We start from the raw sequence: 14874 nt of genomic DNA, 5'->3' as shown, positions 1-14874 counted from the left end.
TTGTGGATTTAGATGTGCAATTTTACTTCTTGCTTGTCCAAGATACTAGCCTTTTACCAAGAAAGAATGCCCCACCACTAGTGCTTTTTCTATCATCAAAATTTCCTTCCCAATCAATATCAGTAAATATTTTTAAGTCAAGATTGCCTCCAAGTTTGTATCATAAGCCATAGTCTTCAGTATCTTTCAGATATCTCAAGATTCTTTTTATTTCCATCATGTGATTTTCTTTGGGTTTTGCTGAGAATCTTGCCACTATCCCAACTGCTAAGGGAATATTAGGCCTTGTATGTACTACATATTGTAATATCGCAATCATTGATCTGTATAAGGTCTGATCTACTTATTTGGAGTCATCATCTTTGGTAAACTTAAGTCTAGTACACATGGGGGTTCCAACTAGTTTTCAATCTTCCATTCCAAAGTTCTTAAGTATCTCTTTGATATACTTAGATTGAGTGATATAGATACCATTTTTGTTCTGCTATATTTCCAATCCAACAAAGAATTTTATCTCACCAAACATGGACATCTCAAATTCTTTATTCATTTGTTCTAAAAATGATTTGCATAATTTATTATTTTCTATAAATAGAGTATCATCCACAAATATTTCTACCAGCACAATCTTCTTATCTGGTCCTTCCTTGATATACAAACTACTATTATCATTTGTTCTTTGAAAACCAATTTGTATCAAATAGTTATGTAATCTTTCATACCAAGCTCTAGGGGCTTGTTTTAGACCATATAGGGCTTTGTGTAATTTGCAAACCATGTCCCTTTTGTTAGGATTAATAAAACCTTCTGGTTGTTCAATGTAGACTTCCTCATCAAGAATTCCATTCAAGAATGCAATTTAACATCCATTTGATATACTTTGAATCATCTGTGAGCTAGATATGTTAGTAAAGTCCTAACACCTTCTAATCTTTAAATAGGGGCAAAAGTCTCACCGTAATCAATACCTTCTTATTGACAATAGCCTTTACATATCAACCTTGCTTTATTTCTTGACACTGTTCCATCTTCATTCAGCTTATTTCTGAGTACCCATTTTGTACCAATCACATTTTTATCTTTGGGCCTAGGAACAAGAGTCCAAGTTTTATTCCTTTTTATCTTTTCTATTTCTTCATTCATAGCCTCAATCCAAGTTTCATTTTCTAGTGCATCCTTAACACTTCTAGGTTCAAATTCAGCAAGTAAACATGTACCTTTTAGTTTGCTTCTTATCATTATTCCATCTGATTTGTCTCCAATGATTTGATCAGGTGCATGATGCCTTCTGACATATTTAGCCAATATAGGTTCTTTAACTATTGAATGAATTGCACTATCTTTATTTTGAATCTCAACTTCAAATTTGGGTCCTTTAGACTTGGTATGCACTAGCTTAGTAGCCTTTGAATGTGACTTAGGTCCCTATGACTCGGTTTGCACTTCCTGCAACTTAGTAACTATTGGAGACTTGGGGAGCTTGGGAGATGAAGTATCCTTTTTGTCAAATGTGTTTGGAAATGTATTAGGTTCATAGTAAAAAAATCTTCTATAATATTCTAGTTCCTTTTTGCTTTCTTCTTCACTCTTTTCTACAAACTCATCAATTCTCACATGTGCACTTTCTATGATTTTGTGAGTGGAAAAATTCAGACATTTGTATGCTTTACTTCTGTAGGAATATCTTATAAATATACCTTCATCACCTTTTACATCAAATTTTCCTTTTTCTAGATTCTTTCAAGATATAACATTTGCTACCAAATACTTTCAAGTAACTTACATTGGGTTTGTAGCTATACCAAAGTTCATAGGGGGTTTTGTTTGAGTACTTCTTCAACTAAACTTACTTCAAAGTATGAAATGCAATACTGATAGCCTCTTTCTAATATTTCATAGAAACATTCTTCTCAATCATTAGTGTCCTTGCACAATCCATGATGGATCTATTTCTTCTTTTAGCTATTCCATTCTGCTCAAGAGTACTAGGGGCTAATATTTGTCTTTTGATTCCTCTTTCAATGAAAAAATTGTTGAATTCATTTGAGATGAATTTTCACCACCTCTATCTAATCTTAAGAATTCTAATATTTTTCTAGTTTCTTTTTCTACTCTAGATAGATACCATTTAAATTTCTCAAAAGCTTCTGATTCTTCTTTCAGATACATAACAATCATCATTCTAGAATAGTCATCAACAAAAAGAATGAATTTTTTTTATCTCTACTATAACTTTCTATTCCAATGGGTCCACATAAATCAGTATGCATAATTTTCTAGGCATCTTTTGATTGATAGTTTTTGCTCTTAAAACTAGTCTTTCCCATTTTACCAATTTGACAAATTTTTCATAATCCAACATTAAATTTTTTTCAAACTATGGATACCTCTGACTCTTTTCAGTTTGCTTATCTTTACCATGTTATCAAAGTTTACATGACATAGTCTTCTGTGCCATAACCAACTTTCTTCTACTTGAGAAATAAAATATGAGTAATCACCAAGATCAAGATGAAATAGGTTACCTTTTTTTTGCTTGCCTGGTCCAATCAGATTTCCTTTGTTACCCAGTAGTCTTGCCTTGCCATTCATGAACTCTACCTTGAATCCAATGTTGTTCAACTATGTCACACTCAGTAAATTATGTGTTAGTCCTTTAACCCAATAGGCATTGTTACATGCAAGCTCATTGGTTAATGAGATACAACCTTTTCCTTTTATGCAACAAAGTTCATTGTTTCCAAACCTTACACTACCTCCATCATAGTGTTCAAAATATTGAAACTTAGTTTTATCTCCAATCATATGGTGAGAACATCCACTATCTATGATCCAAGTACCATTTTTACTAACATGAGAAACAAGTGTCATCTTTTCTTTTTCATCATCAGATTCATCTTTTACAACAATATACACTATTTGATCTTCATTGTTATCAGAATCTTTAGCCATAAAACAAGTTTTATTACCTTTGTCTTTGTAGGATTTGTGACCTTTGAATTCCTTATTGCCTTTGTGCTTGTGGCTTTTCTTCTCTTCCTTGCTTTCTTTGTTTGGACATCTAGCAGCAATATGACCAATTTCTTCACAAGAAAAATAGATTAGAAGAATTTTACCTTTGTACTTCCCTTTGCTCCTAGAATATTTCTTTGCAAGTAGGGATTCAATGATTTCAAGATCACTATCAAAAATTTCTTTAGTTTCTTCCTCACTTCCTAATTTATTGTCTTTTATTTTCTTTCCCTTTTCTTTGAGTGAGAGTTTAGCTTCAAATGCAAACTCAATATTCTTGAAGTAGGAACATAGTTGTCAAAGTTTTCTAGTTCAAAAGCTATCAATCTTTCTACTAGGGAATTCAAGCCTATCTTATTATTTGGATCACATCTCTTTTCTTGAATAGCATACACTCTAATTGCATAGATGGGAAGTAAATTTTTGAGTGTTTTTCTTACAATAGTTTCATATTTGATTTCTCCTCTAGATGCTTTGATTGCACTGACACTGGCCTTAATTCTTTCCACATATTTTGCAACGTTTTCATCTTCTCTCATTCTCATTTGATCAAATTGTCCTCTAAGGTTTTCTTATTTTTCTCTTCTTACATTTTCATCTCCTCCATAGATTTATTTAGTTTGTTCCACTTATCAAATGCAATTTTATAGTCTTTGACCTCATCAAATTCGGCATAGCTGAGAGCAGATGCAATATCAATTATCATAATGTTATAGTTCTTTTTCTTAGCAATATCTTCAACTGATAATGTTCTTGTGGGATTTTTGTATTCTTAATCAAGATATTTGTAGAAAAGGCTACTGATGGTAGGTAGATGAAGCCTCATAAGTCTTTTCCATGCTACAAAGTTGTCTCTATTCAACTTTGGAATCTCTCTTTTGTAAGACATCCTAATCTTGAGCTTAGGTCCTTGAAACCTTCTCTACAAGCACCAAAAGCTCTGATAATAGTTGTTGGAAATATAAGAGGAGTAATTAAGAGGGGAGGGGTGAATAAATTACTACTTAAATAAATCCTAGATCCCTTGGATGTCAAATAAAATTCAAATTGATAAAATTGATTACTGCTGATACATGGTAAGCATACAAAAATTGTTGTAACTCAGTAAATGCAAAATGTGTTTGACTTAGCATATCTTAAGATATTATTAGTAATTTACTTTCAAGAAGGAAATAAATAACATGAACACATATGACACCAATATTTAACATGGAAACCTTATTTGGGAATAACCACCAATTCTGACTAGTTACTATTTTTCACTCTTCTAAAGTGAGCCCAGTTAGGAGCCAACCCTGTTAAAGGTTACAAAATACATTGTTAGGTGTGACCCTATTAAAGAATTTTATCACTCCGTTAGGAGTGGCCTTGTAAGAGGTATTGAAACAATTCAATTGAATTGCCACCTTGTTAGAGGATTTACAAATAGCTATTAAACCAACTATGTTAAGAGATTTTAGATCACTGCTATAATGGTAATTAGAGAGTAACAATGAAATGACCTGATTGATGCAACTAAAATACTAATTACATATCTCTATTCTAGCTTATACTTAATCCTTCCTAATCAAATAACACTTTTTTACTCCACAAGGATACTTTCTTATCCTTCAAGTTTGCTTTCTCTCTTCTTATCTCTTCCAATTCATTCAACTTCCATACTTTGAAATCACAAATTGACCTTTTACTTACACCTTCCAGATTATTAAGTCAATTCAAATACAAATTAGATTAACCAATATTCATTACCTTAGTTGACTAGAATTAATAGGTAAAATAATTAAGCTTTACATGCCAAAATAAGAAAATCCTTTGGTAGCTGACCCAGCTCAGTAAAAACTAATTTTGAGGCAATTTCTTATGTTAACCAACATGAGCTTGGTTAACACTAAAAAGTTACAAAATTCCTTTGGTAACTGAGTGAACTCAGTTAATACTAGTTCTATTCAATTTTCCCTTTGTTAATTGAGTGAGCTTGGTTAACACTCTTTTCGGCATGAATTCCTTTGATGCCCAAGTGAGTTCGGTAGATACTGCCTTCTATACAAAGCAAACCTAGAAGCACTCAGTAGACAAGGAAAACTATCTTTACTGACCAAGTGAGCTTGCATGCACTGACTATCAACTAATATGACATTTGTGTAACATCAAAGACAACACACAATTAATCAATTGTATTCAACACAACTCCCTTTAAAAAATATTTATCAATAAACTCAAAAGATCAAAATTAACTAAGTGCACACTTTTTCCAGAAAGTGCATAAGGAATGCCCATGTGTTCTTAGGTACTGAGGTGAGAATTTACATATTGAAAGATTCAATGAATGAAAAGCCCATAGTATTTCCATAAATAAGTAGGTTTTAACTAAGGAATTAAACTTAAAATATTTTAGGCTAATTTTGGAAAAAGATAAATGAAAATGAACAAAAAGAAATAACAGTAGATGTCACATAGAATTGATCATTATAGCTCACAAAGTAACCATGATTGAACTACTTTAAACACCAAGTTTTATAGCATGACAAAATGTGATAAATATATATTCAAAAAGACTTCTTTAGCACCAAGTCATTTAAGAAAGCGTTTCAAAATATATGACTATCTATCTATCACTACTTCTAGATTATTAACTTAAAACAGTACTAATTTTATCAAGGTATATTTTGGCTACTAAAAATCTAACCCCTAAATAGCTAAATGCTCCAACATGTATAGTTCATTACAAACCCAAAAAGACATCCATTAAAGCCCAACCTTTTGGTTATAAATAGTTGCAAGGACAAGAAATAGTTTTAAAAATAGAAAATAAAACAAAAAAAATTGCTCCTAACTAAACACCTTTGCCAGCATTCCCTCCATTTGCCATAGTCTGCTTCAAAATTTTCCAGCTCCTGAAGGTGTTTGTCAACTCCTACATTGCATGGGAGTGAGGATTCTTCAGATTGAGTAACTTTGATCTACAAGCATCCTTTTTCCATTTTAGTCTTTTAATTCTTTGGCTTTGTTTCAACATGAGATTCTTGTTTAGATATAACATGGATTCGATGTTTTCTAGGGTAGGTATAGGCATGTTGTTTTTTTTATTTTTGTCATAGCATCATTGAAGTTCTTGATCAAGACCTTTGAGTCCATGTTACCATCTTCAAATTGTAGGATTTTGATAGGATTGACAACTTGCATGTCCTTTAGGAGTTCTTTGTGCATTCCTGCAATTTCAGTTTCCACAAATTGCATTTCTTCAATATCTCCTTTGTAAATTGACTCCTCCCATCCCATATTAATCTTATGAATGAAAAGCATGCATGAATCTATAGTTTTCATGGGATTTTCATTTAGAAACTCCAATGCCCCATACTTCTCAACTTCATGAACCTAGAATACAATGGCTTGGCAGCAATTCTGGTTGACTTCCCAAACTGGCATGAGGGTTTGAATTTCACCCAACAAAACTTCTCCTTCAATGAATATGGTGGTAAAATCTAAAATTAATTTACTGCCTTCCTTTACAATGGATGCCACCCATTCTTGTACTACATCTAAGAATAGTTTACCCCTTTGCATCTATTTAACCAACTCCTAGCTATCTAGGGAATTGAGATCAAATGACTGTGTGATATAGACCAATGGAAGGGTGCCTAAATTCATCAATGAATCTATATATGCCACCATGGCGATTACTAGTTCCTTTAACTCCTTCTTCTCCTTACTATCCCTTTCTGATTGAGTTAGCATATGGTCTATAGAGAATTTGAAGAAATGATTACCAATGTCTCTAGTAATGGTCTCTAATTCTACAATGGTGACCTTAAAGCCTTTGACATCAATTTCCCTGGATTCATCTTTTAATTTGTATGTGGCCACATCTTTTTTCACCCTTCTAGTCACTAGATCTTTGATCAGCTATGCATCACTTTTCATCTTTTTACTCTTAGAACCATGAGCTACATACTTGGTGACAATATCTTTAACAGGTGTAGACACAGGCTACTGGGTTCATTTCTTGCTAACTAAATTAGACATCCATGATGGAATAGTATGAGTAGTATCCATCCCTTGACTTCCCCTGAGAGGAGTTATGAACTTAGGCTAGTCCAACCTAGGAGCTTCTACTAACTACACATCACCATTCGGAGTATCTAAGAAGCTAAGTTCTTCTCCCAGGCCTTGTCCTTGAGACATCATTTTCTCTTTTTAGATCTCCTACTACATGAGTGCCTCAGATTTAGTCTTTGACCTAGTTCTAGGGGCCATGCTTTTTTTAGGGGATGGTGTTCTTTTCTACTTAAAGGGAGCTGATGTACTACCTACAACACGAGACAAAATTGATATGTTAGAGGTAAATTTTTCAGAGAAAGAAACTTTCTTTGGAGATTTTCTAGTTTTTTTTTCATTATCGACCTTCATGTTTCTTCTTCTCAACCAATTATCTATGTGAGTAAGGATAGATTTGGATCTCAAATTCATGTCATCTTCTTCCCCTTGGTTCCAGTCTACTTCCAATTATTTTAACTTGCTTGCTTCTTCCCATCTTGGTTCAAAAATATCTGAACCATCCTCAACTACTCCTTCAAACTAAAACTTCAATTTGAGAGAATTTATTTGTAGGAGTGTTAATATTGAATTATCTTTCTTTATCACTTCTTCTTCATCATTACAATATTTCCATAAATCTTCTAAATGTAGAACCATGGGTGATTGAACCTTCAGACCAAGTACTTAAGCCACAAAACCTTTGTTGTTGAAATTTCTCCTTCCTTGGTAGGATCTAAGATTAAAACTAAGAAAGTTTCTTCCAATGACTAAGGAATTAATCATGTTGCTATAAGTTAAGTAACCAAGCTCAATAGGGAGAAGAAACTCCCATTTTTCCTAAGGTAGATTATCTTTAATTACCGAAAACATCTACAAATTTCAGCTATGACAAAATAGTCTAGAGCATAACAATGTAGTTTTACTGGTTCTTCTTCAAATCCTCCTATTCTTAAGTATCTGAATCTAGAAAATTGGATGAAATAGCTTCCATAAATCTAAACTAGATTTTGGGCCTCTATGCATAATTTGGGCATGGGTACCTTTTTTAGGTTCAAGTGCACACTTTCTATCAGTACATCATGCACTTTCCTTAAATCCTCCAACACTCTATCCATTTGGAGCAAAGGACAATAATGGTAGATAGTTACATCTTCACTCCAAGTTTCATGAGGGAGGGAAGTTATATTGTTGACACAAGCAATGCAGTAGGTCAGATAGGAAGACATGTAGAAATCTTCTCTAGACACCTTAGCATGTTTTAGCTAGTTTCTCATTGAGTTAGCTATCAATTTTTCCCAATCCAATAGCTATTCTCCCTTTAGAATGATTTCTACATAATGATACATCCAATCTTCAAAGAGAAAAACATCTAAAGAACCCTTAACCCAGTGCAATAAGACCATGAGGTCATGAACATGAGGTTTCATATGATCCTTGGTGATTATCTTGGGGAGTCTTGAACTACCTTTATAATTTGTTTCTATCCACTTCCTAGCCAACATGTTATGGTATTTGCTTGGGCTTTCTTGATACTCAATCAAAGAATGGGTAGGGATAAAAGTAGCAAAAGTACACTTAAACAAACATGAGACTGATGAAATAATCTCCATAGAGATGAATAACATTGGTTCTCCATATTTGTTCAAAATGCTCTTAGTCCTCACATCATAGTGGTCAATACATAACTAGAGTAGCTTAGGACTTAAAAGGGTAGGGGGAAAAGCCATAGCTTCAATCAAACCAATTGTTAAAATCTCTAGACAACCATTAACTTCGTTGGCTTGTTCAAGAAAATTTCCTTGCAATTTGTCAACCTTGACACCCTCCAAATTAGTATCAGAAATGATAGGCCTCCTATAGTCCAAACTAGAAATCTTCTCAAAGAAATGTAGAACAGATTTCATTTTAAGCAAAGGAAATAAAAACCCAACACTACCTTGTTCTTTGAAACACACACACAAAGAGGAAAGAATAAGGGGTTTCTTGTGTTCTCACCTGTGATTTACTCAGAAAAAACCATACCTTTTTCTTTCACTTATTGCTGCTCTTCCTTCAATTTACACGTTCACATGATAAAACAATTAAACAAGAAACTCATACTTTAAAAGGAAAGGAGACATACTGGTGAAAGTATCACCCCATTATGAGGCATTCATGGAAATTTCATTGTGGCTTGATTTGCATGCTTGAAACTATGATAAGAAACCTTGATTAAATGATCATCCCTCATGAGTGTCCTTGCAATAATTACAAATTTCTAAAAAATAATCCAACCCCCAAATGAAAGATTTTCATTTTTGAATCATGATGATAACCTATTTCATGTCTCAAACAAAAATTAAATCTGACACAATCCCCAATCATTACTCCTAACATCTCAATTAGTTTCTCGATAATCGATCATCCTTGGAGAATCATTAATGCTTGCTCAAAAAAATCTTTAGAAATTAAAGTACTTTGAATCACTTCAAACAAAGGTTCAAAGAGGTTCAAATAAACATCGTCATTATGCTTAGCATGTCCCACCTATAGAAAATAGTTAGTATCAAAAACTTTGGTTGAACTATTTTGAATTAGTTCAAACTAAAGTTCAAAGTGGTTCAAAGAGATTCAAGACACAAGAGTTGCAATTGGTATCACAAGATTGATCTCTAGATACAAGGATTATTGAGATTCATAAGATATGAGACTAAGAAAGGTTTGTTCAATTTATGGCTTTGGGCTTCAAAGGAAATTGGGGAAAGTTTAAAATATGGTGACTCAAATTAAGGCTAATAAACCTATACAAGGAAACCCTAGTTTAACATTGTCCATTATGCTGAACAATGTAGTTTATCTGGAAAATGTAGGAAGTTATCTTATAAGTAAGTTTGAATCTATTGGGAGTGAATATATGAACATATATATGGAATTAGTCTTTAACCATGATATGACTATGATGCCCAAATTTGAACATTTGAAAGAACTAGACCTTTTCAAATATCATTTCTACCATGAACTAGAAATAGATGAGTGGACACAGATCATACTAAGTATAATACATGATGGAAAACTATGCATGGAAGATAGTGAGTTGATATTTTAGCTAACTTTATTCATGAGGTAACTGGTCTTAGTAAACAAGGTAGTGCACCTATAGGTGAGAAACTGGTTAAGAAGTAAGTTGAGAGTTATACCAAATAAGTGTACAATGGAAAGGCCATGGTGATAAGCATCATTAAACAAAATGAAGTAAGATTCTTGAGTAGAATCATTCCCTACTCTTTATGTGCAAGTTCAAAGATTGATGAATTGTCAGTTGGATTCATCTATGTAGCCTACAGGATATGTGTTGAGAAGGAACAAGTTAATATTAGTGAAATTTTGAGAATGTAACTACTTGAGAACCTAGAAAAGATCAAAAGGACTAAGAATGGTGTGTTTAGATTTGAGTCACTGATCAATCACATATTCTTTCATGTAGTTAAGAGATTTCCATATTTTTCAATCACAAAGATTATGAGCAGTGAGAGGTGTACAATGGAAACGATCACAGAAGTATGTAGAAGACATGCAACAGATATGATATTGGATAGTGGGAACTTGATAATGAAGACATTTTAGAATGAAATGAGATAGAGATTTAGAATTGCACCTATAATTGTAGATAGATTTAAAGATGACATTATTGTTATGGTTGATACAAATTTTACTTATATACAAGCAGTAGGACCTTGGGAAACATTTCTTGATCCCTTAGGTTATGAATTGATTGATGAAATAGCAATTGATTACATTGATTTATTGCTGAAATTAGAGAAGGAACAAGCTGAGTACATATTTCAAACCTATGATGCGATCACCCATTATCTCATCAGGAATCCTTGGAGAAGGCTTTGCACAAGAAGATAGAGTCAATTATGAAGAAACCTTTATCAGAGGCCAGTATGATTGAAAGTAAGTCATAGGCAATTAGAAAAACTATGAAGCAAGAAATATTGAATGTGCAACCTTTGTCAGTGTCTATTGCATAGAAATATTCAAAACAAAGCATTCCCTATGCAATAGTATTAGATGTGTAGCCAAGTGGGCCAAGAAGAAAATCAGAGAGATTAGTGGAAGTTGTCACCACAAAGTCTAAAAGGGTCAAGCAACAAGCCACTAGACTAGGCAAGAGATAAAAGACATTGTTGAAAATTGTTGAATCTAGTGAATAAGAAGAAGAAGAAGTTAAACAAGCAGAGAAGGTTACCACTTCTAATCAATCAACAAGAAAATATTGGCAACCCTATAAGCCAAAGATAGAGAAGATAAATTCAACTATTTCTATTGAAGGAAACTATGTACAAATGAACAAATTTTATGATTTGTATAATAACTTTGAGAAAAATCGGATAGATATCTCTATTGTGAGATATATAATAGCTAAAATTCTGAATCTCAAGGACATTCAAGGCACCGTGAACCATGAAGTCTATGACAGACTTGTTGAGAAGAAGGAACTAGCTAGAGAAGAAGACTTAAGACTTCAGAAGTCTATGCTATGGACTATTTTCAAGACTATTGATGAAGAAGAAGTCAAAAGATTGTTGAACAATCTAGCACCTCACTTGAGGAACAAGGTGAGACCATTTCTATTAATGGTGGGTGAGAAAGATAAGTTGAGAAGTGAAACTATAGTAGCTATAAGTGAGATTATGGTAGAGTCCAAGGCAACATCTTCACCAACACGTAGAACCTTGGAAGTGTCAGTGGGAAGTGACACAATGTAGATAGATCAGACCAATGTTACCATTAACATTAATGACACCAATCCTTTTGAGAGTTCAAAACCACTTGAATCTCATGCCGAGGATATAGAAGAAAAATTAAGACAAATTGAAGAGGAAAAGAGGCTATTAGAGGAAGAGAAGAGGAAAGTAGAAGAAGCTATGTAGAAATTGCTTGAAGATGAGAAGAAAAGAAAAGTAGAGGAAGAAAAGAAAATATTAACTGAAGAAGAAATGAAAAAGGAAAATAGAGGAAGATAAGAATAAGAGCTTAAAGGAGGAAGAGAAGAGAGAAAAAGAAAGAGAAGAAAGAGAGGAAGAAGCGAGAAGAGTCAAAGAGGCAGCTGAAAAGAAGCAAAGGAAGATGACACTAAACCTTCTAGTTCATCTACTCCACTTTCACTTGCAAGTCTGACAACTGATGAAGCTGATCAAACTAACTTGATCTCATCTTTTTCAAAGCTTATTCAGAAGAACAGAATAATGAAGAGCCTATAGAAATCCTTGATGGAGCTTATTGATAGACTATGTAGTACACTGGTAGTACAACACATATGGTAGATCTAGAATAGAGGGCACAAGTAGTGCTGAAGTCATTTGATGAGGAATTCACTAATTTATTGAATGTTGTAGAAACTATCGCATAGATCTCATATGATGCTAACTTGTTTAGTACTATTTGTCAAAATATTAAGAATGATTTGATAAGTCTTGATACTTGTATCAAGGAACTTCAAAAGTGTCAATAGGATGGCAAGGTATTGTGCATTAAATGTACCCTATCTTATAAGTTGATTAAGGATATTGATAGTCAGATTGAAGGAAAGATGAGTGAGTTGGAGGCTCTCTCTAGCCAGATGCAACATCCATTTTGTAAAATTGATGATTTTGAAGGACAAGTAGCCAATATTCATAATGATATAAAAAACTAGAACTTTGGAAGGAATAAATTTTGAAAAGAGTATTGAATTTCAGAGATTCTATTGCTCTGAAAATGTCTATGTTAGAGAAATAGTTGGAAGAATGTGTCAAGGCCAAGGACACTTATTCTAACTTTTTGTATTCAGACCTTAATACAATTGAGATTGCATCATATGCCCTATGTAAAATTATCACATTTGCCAAATCAACAAAGGATATATGGAAAAAAGTTATGAGCAATCTTAAGGAAAATTTTGATGATTGCATGAAGATACTATCAACTTAAGGTAGAAGAACAACATTTTTTACAATAGTTTTTGACATTCTAACATTTGTCATTGATGTCAAAGTGGGAGAAAATGTATTAGAAAATTGTAAATCAGTTAAAGAGAAGATATAAATTGTAAAGTATGAAATCATATTGTAAGGGGGAGCATATGTAAGATGAACAAGTTGTAATAGATGTAATATTTTTGTAGTATTTTTAAGTTTTTGTTACTTAGCCAATTTTCCCTATTTTGTTGCCATCAATGCTAAAGGGGGAGATTATTGACAATTGGCTAATGAAAATATGTAATTTTTTTCATTTATGGCATCACATGATGTAGATTCTTACAAGAAACCTTGAAAATTAAGATACTTAGCTTTCGGTATCAAGAAAATTGTTTAAGTATGAATTTGGTATACAATAGTGTATTATTTTGTATGTAACTTGTTACTAATGTCATATTATGATTAGAAAAGTTAGAAAAAGATTGTACACATATTGATGATGATGTGTATAACCTTAGAAGTTAGTACAAACTATACAAAAAAGATTTATTCATGTTTTGGTAATGAAACATGATAGCGAATAAAGGAAAGGAATTATTTTGTTTACAGAATAATTAATTGACCAATTAGGGCCGACAACCTAGATGTTTACTCTAAGTTGGAAAAGTATGTTATGATCTTAGCCAAACTAGAAGAAATTTGTGTAAAGGCATGGTATTTATGCAAAGAACATCTTAAAAATTCAAATGGAGAAGTCTTGATATGTTGTGTTAAGAAATTGTATGCGAACTTTTGTAAAGTGATATATGCGAAGTTTTATAAAAGCTATTTTGTGATCCGAGATCGAGTTGAAGATTAGAGATCAATCAAGAAAGAAGTTGTAGTACCCATATTCCAAAAGTTTGATTACTTATTTGGGTGATGAGCTCTTCTTGTAATTGGAAGTGCATGTTTGGGCAGTGGGCTCATCTTGCATCTATTATACTACAACTCCTAAGAGGGTTGGCACAATTCCAAACAGGGTTGGAATCTCCTAAAAAGGATTCAAAGTCTCCTTATACTAAATTTTCTCATTGACTTCTAACAAGATCTGTCCTCTAATAAGAAAATTATATATCAGTATAATATCTAGTGGGTATCATCCCCACTAGGGTTTTCCCTTAGCAAGGGTTTCCCTAGTCAAAAAAATGGTGTTACGAGTTATCTTTGTGCATGGTTATTCTTCCTAATCAGCATTACTTTTTTGCTTTATTATGTATGGTTTAAAGTATGAAATAATATCTAGTTGGAGACTAAAGTTTTTAGATTATTGATTCACCCCCCTCTCAGTAATTCCTATTTCTAACACATGCCACTCATTCCCACTCTTTTGAAGTGATGCCCTGTGAAAGGCCAACCCTATTAAAGGTTATAATGCACATTGTTAAATGTGACCTGGTTAGAGGTTTTCAATGATCCTGTTAGGAGTGAACCTTATTAGAGGACTTCAGATCATTCACTTGGAATGTCACCTAGTTAAAGGATTTATAGATGACTGTTAGGTCAACCGTAATGCAAAGGGTATATCCTAGAATAGTACAATGATTAGAAAGTAATAGTAAGACTTGATCTGATAACAACTTACAATACACTTGTAGATTATAGATCTCTATTTTAGTCTTCCATTCTACTCGGCTTTCATACACTTCAGCTCTAATAGCTTGTTCACTCTTCAAGCATCCATACCCTTAAATATTCTTACTTTGCTTTCCAATAGGAGTCTCTTCTCTTTGGTCACTAAATGAAGCAATACCTTAGACTTCTAGTCTTCTTTAGGTTCTCACACATGAAAACCTTTGCTTCTAACCAACCATCTCTATAAATAAAAAAATTAAGATCTTTTTTC

The 14874-nt window shown here is 33.0% G+C and overlaps 1 pseudogene; it reads right to left on the bottom strand.

Annotated features, from left to right (window-relative positions):
* LOC149544884 (putative aldo-keto reductase 2) overlaps nt 1–14874 on the bottom strand; it is a 45607-nt pseudogene that overhangs the window by 17697 nt on the left and 13036 nt on the right.

Source organism: Cupressus sempervirens, chromosome 8 (assembly GCF_028749045.1).
Source record: "Cupressus sempervirens isolate cs-2001-9-10 chromosome 8, ASM2874904v1, whole genome shotgun sequence".
NCBI lineage: Eukaryota > Viridiplantae > Streptophyta > Pinopsida > Cupressales > Cupressaceae > Cupressus > Cupressus sempervirens.
This window is presented reverse-complemented; position numbering and strand designations above follow the sequence as displayed.